Here is a 5803-nt window from a genome sequence, read left to right as displayed (position 1 = left end):
GTGAAGAAAAGTGACAACACGCAGAAGTGGGGTTTCTATATATACATGATTGAAGCGCGAAAACCGGGGTCGGTTGCTCATTTTCTGTTTTGTTAGTTAGATTCTCGTTGAGAGAGAGTGGAGAGAAGACTGGGGTTGAAGCTTGAAGCTCCAAGAAGAGGGATCGGATTGGAGCTCGTGGCCATGGCTGCTCTGCATTCTTCTTCATCTTCTTCTTCTTCTTTCTCTGTTTTTGTTGCAATGTGTGCTTAATTTCCCATAGTTAGGGGTTTATGGAACTCGAATTGATGTATTGATTCAACTTTATCTTCTGAACTTTAAGTTCTTGGATTAATTGAGTTGTTAATTCTGCTTTTCATGCAATCTCTGAATGAAAATTCATTTGATTAATCAAGAGGAATCTTTACCAATGGGAATTGGATTGTTTGCTCTGATCTGAATTGGCAACCAGAGTTTAGGGATTTCTTAGGGATAAGGAGACCTAATTCTGCAATCTTATAGTTCTAATTCTTAATGCAACCTGAAATTGAATCTCACCTAAGGGATTAGGGAGGTTTAGTGGATTGTTAGGGTCAATGAGTTAAGGAATTAACCTTTGGCTAGATATATGTGAAACTGATTGTCAATTATTCAATTGCTTGAATGTTCAGAGGATTTAATTGGATTGATATTGATATTCTTGTGAAGTAAATTCCTAACTATCTTTCATTGCTATTTCATTTCATCATAAATCTTATACTCTGTTTCTCTGCAAGTTCTTTGCTTTAATTGCTTTGGTTTATTGCTGTTATATGTTACAAATCTCCTTCCAAAATTCGTATGGCTCAAATAGTTATAATTCTGTGAAGTGGTACTTGAAATCTAAATTCCCTGTGGAGACGATATTCTGATCTTAAATTTACTCATCACTTGCTGCAATCCTAGTGCACTTGCTAGTGTTAGATTGCGAACAACAAGTTTTTGGCGCCGTTGCCGGGGAAATTAGAGTTTCAATATCATTAGTAACATAAGAATAGCTAGATTGAGTATTTTGTTCTCTGAATTTCTGTAGTAGTAGTCTGTAGTTAGACATTTTGTCCATTCTGCATAATTCTGCAACTTTTAAACTTGTGTTTCAATTATTTTTACTGATATTTGTTGCATAATTCTTGGGTGCAGTTCTGAATACTAACGTGTAGTTTACTTTTGCTTCATTTTGAATTGTATATGCGTGGCAAAAACAAAAACAAATCAACTCTAGTCTTTGATCCTGACATAGACATAACCTTAAGAAGATTGAGAAAAGAGTCTAGAGCAGAAAAAGCCATAGGGAGTGATAGTGAGTTAGAAGCTGTCCATTCTCCAGAATCTCAGAGTAATCCTAGAGTGAAAAGAACACCTACATCTTTGAGACAACTAAATTCAGAAATAGGGATGGCAGAACAAAATAGAATTAGAACATTAGGGGACTATGCAATTCCTAACATGCAAGGTTTTAACTCTTTTATAATCAGGCCAACTATTCAAGCCAACCATTTTGAGATTAAACCTGCTTTATTACACTTAGTCCAACAAGATCAGTTTTCTGGTGGAAATTCTGATGATCCTAACTTACATATTTCAAATTTTCTACAGCTATGTGACACTATAAGAATAAATGGGGTTAGTGAAGAAGCCATCAGACTAAGACTATTTCCTTTTTCCTTGAGAGATAGAGCAAAATGCTGGTTACAAGCTCAACCACAAGGAAGCATCACAACCTGGACAGAACTTGTGAATAAGTTTTTAACCAAGTACTTCCCTCCATCCAAAGCTGCTAAGTTGAGAGGAGAAATTACATCCTTTGTGCAGCAAGAAGGAGAATCATTGTATGAAGCTTGGGAAAGATACAAAGAATTGCTTAGAAGGTGTCCACATCATTGTATTCCAGATTGGATGCAATTAGAGACTTTTTATAATGGGATGAATGCAGTAACAAGAACAATGGTTGATGCTGCTGCTGGAGGTTCATTAAATACAAAGTCCTTGGAAGAAGCTCAAAGGATTATTGACATGATGGCATCTTCAATGTATCAGAATTCAAACTCAAGGAATCAAGGAAGAAACTCTGGTCATGAAGCTAAAGTTCTGGAAACTTTTCTTGCACAAAATCAGCTACAAAATCAAATGTTTTCAGAACAATTAGCTGCCTTAACACAACAAATCAACAATCTGCAAACAGGGAGTATGCCTGCCAGTCAGCTAAGTTGTGATTTTTGTGGAGGAAACCATGCAAATGGTGCATGTGAGGCATCCACAAGTGAACCACAAGAGCAAGTGAATTATATGAATAATTTTCAGAGACAACAGCCATCATATCCCCCTGGATTTCAATTTTCGAATAATAGAACTCAGCAGTATTCTAATTGGAATAATCAATATTCTGTTGCAAAGAATTCTAATTCAAATTTGCCTTTTTCTAATGCAGGTCCAGCAACACAACAGCCTTATTTTCAGAGGAATTCATCCACTCAACCTCAAGGAAATCAGAAATTTTCCAGACCTATGAATGAGAGGTTGACTGAGATGGAAGAGACTATGATGCAATTCATGAAGGTGACTCAAACAAGCTTCAAAAACCAAGAAGCCTCCATGAAAAAACTAGAAACACAGATCGGACAATTAGCTGAACAATTATCCAGCAGGGATGAAGGAAGATTTCCAAGCAATACAGTAGTCAATCCTAAAAAGCAATGTCAAGCCATAACTACAAGGAGTGGAGCTGTAGTTGCAAGCCCTAAACTAGCAGAAAAGAAAGTGAATGATGTAGTAGAAAGAAACATTGAACAAGATCTGCAACAAGGAAATTTTAAGCTATTGAAGAAAGACCATTCAGAAGAAAAAGAAAAAGTTCCTATGAATTCTGAAAGGAAAACCAAAAAGCAACTCTTTGAGGAAGCTTGTAAGCCAATAGACCCAGAAAAATACAAGAGGCTACCCTATCCTCAAAGAGTCCAAAATCCTAAACAAGAGGAACAATTTGAAAGGTTTATGAATGTCTTTAAGAAATTACAAATTAACATTCCTTTTGCAGAAGCTTTGGAGCAAATGCCTTCATATGCAAAGTTCATGAAAGAACTACTTTCCAGAAAAAGGAAGCTAGAGCATGACAAAACAGTACCTTTGACAGAGCAGTGCAGTGCCATTCTCAAGAGAAAGCTTCCTCAAAAGTTGAAAGATCCTGGATCATTTAGCATTCCTTGTGAAATAGGAAACTGCACTGTGGGAAGAGCATTGTGTGACTTGGGAGCAAGCATAAATCTGATGCCATTAGCTGTTCTGCAGAAACTTGGAATAGAGGAAGTGAAGCCTACCAACATTACACTGCAACTAGCTGATAGATCATACACTTATCCATATGGAGTTGTTGAAGATTTATTAGTGAAAGTTGATAAGTTCATTTTTCCTGCAGATTTTGTAATTCTGGACATGGAGGTGGATTCTAACATTCCTTTGATCCTAGGGAGGCCATTTCTTGCAACTTGAAGAGCTTTAATAGATGTGCAAAAAGGTGAACTTATGCTTCGAGTTCAAGATGAGAAGGTAATATTTAATGTGTTTGAAGCTTTAAAATATCCAGTTGAAGATAATACATGTATGAAGATAGATATACAGGATACTTTCATTACACAACATTATATGAAAGAATTTGATGAAATTGCTGTGTTAGAAGAGATAATATCTGCAGGGAATGACAAATCTGAAACTCTGAATGAAGAAGATATCATGGAAGTGCAGCAGCAACTAGAAGCTCTGCCAATTGAAAAACCTGCAGAAAATATAGTGAAAGAAGAGCTGAAAAAGGATGCTAAAGAAGAAGAAAAGCAAAGGTTAGAACTGAAACAACTCCCTTCACACTTGCGGTATGCATTTCTGGATGAGAATCATGAAAATCCAGTCATCATCAATAATGAACTTAAGGAAGAACAAGAGGAAAAATTGCTCAGAATTTTGAGAGAACACAAATCTGCAATTGGCTAGAGTATTGCAGACCTGAAAGGTATAAATCCTTCATTTTGTAAGCACAGAATTTTATTTGAAGAGAATTTCAAACCTGTTGTGCAGCCACAAAGGAGGTTAAACCCAGCCATGAAAGAGGTAGTTAAAAAAGAGGTCATAAAGCTGTTAGATGCAGGAATAATATACCCAATTTCTGACAGCAATTGGGTAAGTCCAGTCCAAGTTGTTCCAAAGAAAGGTGGTATGACAGTGGTACCTAATGAAAAGAATGAACTTGTCCCTACTAGGATGTGACTGGATGGAGAATGTGCATAGACTATAGAAAATTAAATGATGCAACTAGAAAAGACCATTTTCCACTACCATTTGCAGATCAAATGTTAGAAAGACTTGCTGGACATTCATTTTATTGTTTTCTTGATGGGTATTCAGGATATAATCAAATAGCTGTAGATCCTTTAGATCAAGAGAAAACTGCATTTACATGTCCATTTGGAGTCTTTGCATATAGGAGAATGCCATTTGGTTTGTGTAATGCCCCTGCCACTTTCCAAAGATGCATGCTTTCTATTTTTTCTGATATGGTAGAAAACATTATAGAAGTGTTCATGGACGATTTCTCTGTTTTTGGTGATTCTTTTGATGATTGTTTAGCTAATCTATCCACTGTTTTGCAGAGATGTCAAGATACTAACCTTGTGTTAAATTGGGAGAAGTGCCATTTCATGGTACAAGAAGACATTGTCCTTGGCCACAAAATTTCAGAGAAAGGAATGGAGGTGGACCAAGCTAAAATAGAAGTCATTAGTAAATTGCCTCCACCTGTCAATGTTAAGGGAGTTAGAAGTTTTTTAGGACATGCTGGTTTTTATAGAAGATTCATAAAAGATTTTTCCAAGATTGCTAAACCCTTGAGTAATTTACTTGTAAAAGATGCAGATTTCATATTTGATGATAATTATTTGCATGCATTTTCTGTTTTAAAAGAGAAACTGATTTCTGCACCTATTCTTGCAAAACCAGATTGGAAATTACCTTTTGAACTCATGTGTGATGCAAGTGATAGTGCAGTGGGTGCTGTTTTAGGACAGAGGAAAGATAGGAAATTACATGCTATCTATTATTCAAGCAAAGTGTTAAATCCTGCACAAGTGAATTACACAACAACAGAAAAAGAACTTTTAGCTGTTGTACATGCTTTTGATAAGTTCAGATCATATTTAATGGGTTCAAAAGTGATTGTATACACTGATCATGCTGCTCTTAAATATCTTTTGACAAAACAGGATGCAAAGCCCAGATTATTAAGATGGATTCTACTCCTCTAAGAATTTGAGCTAAAGATCAAAGACAAAAAAGGGAAAGAAAACAGTGTTGCTGACCACTTGTCAAGATTACCACTTGAAGTCATACCATTTGGAGTGGAACAAATTAAAGAAGAATTTCCAGATGAAAGCCTATTCAAGATTGAATCACAGCCCTGGTTTGCTGATATAGCCAACTTTAAAGCTACACACCATGTTCCAAATTGGATGAATTGGCAGCAGAGAAAAAAATTCTTCCATGATAGCAAATATTATGTTTGGGAAGATCCACTACTGTTCAAAATTGGAATAGATGGATTGCTGAGAAGGTGTATACCAGAGGAAGAGCAGCAAGATGTTTTGTGGCATTGCCACAGTTCAGAATATGGAGGACATCATGGAAGTTCAAGAACAACAGCAAAAGTTTTGCAATCTGGTCTTTTCTGGCCAACTTTGTTCAAAGATGCTAAGAACTATGTGGAAAGGTGTGATAGATGCCAAAGAATGGGGAATATATCTAG

The 5803-nt window shown here is 36.2% G+C and overlaps 1 non-coding gene across 1 annotated transcript; it reads right to left on the bottom strand.

Moving 5' to 3' along the window:
- Positions 1-1797: 1797 nt before the first annotated feature.
- LOC113868215 lies at positions 1798-1904 on the bottom strand. Its single transcript, XR_003505241.1, has one exon. It is a non-coding gene; the product is annotated as a small nucleolar RNA R71 (small nucleolar RNA).
- Between the last annotated feature and the right edge of the window lie 3899 nt (positions 1905-5803).

This window comes from Abrus precatorius, unplaced genomic scaffold (assembly GCF_003935025.1).
Source record: "Abrus precatorius isolate BTA unplaced genomic scaffold, Abrus_2018 Scaffold5, whole genome shotgun sequence".
Lineage (NCBI taxonomy): Eukaryota > Viridiplantae > Streptophyta > Magnoliopsida > Fabales > Fabaceae > Abrus > Abrus precatorius.
The sequence above is the reverse complement of the archived record's forward strand: the minus strand, read 5'-3'. Positions and strand labels throughout refer to the sequence as shown.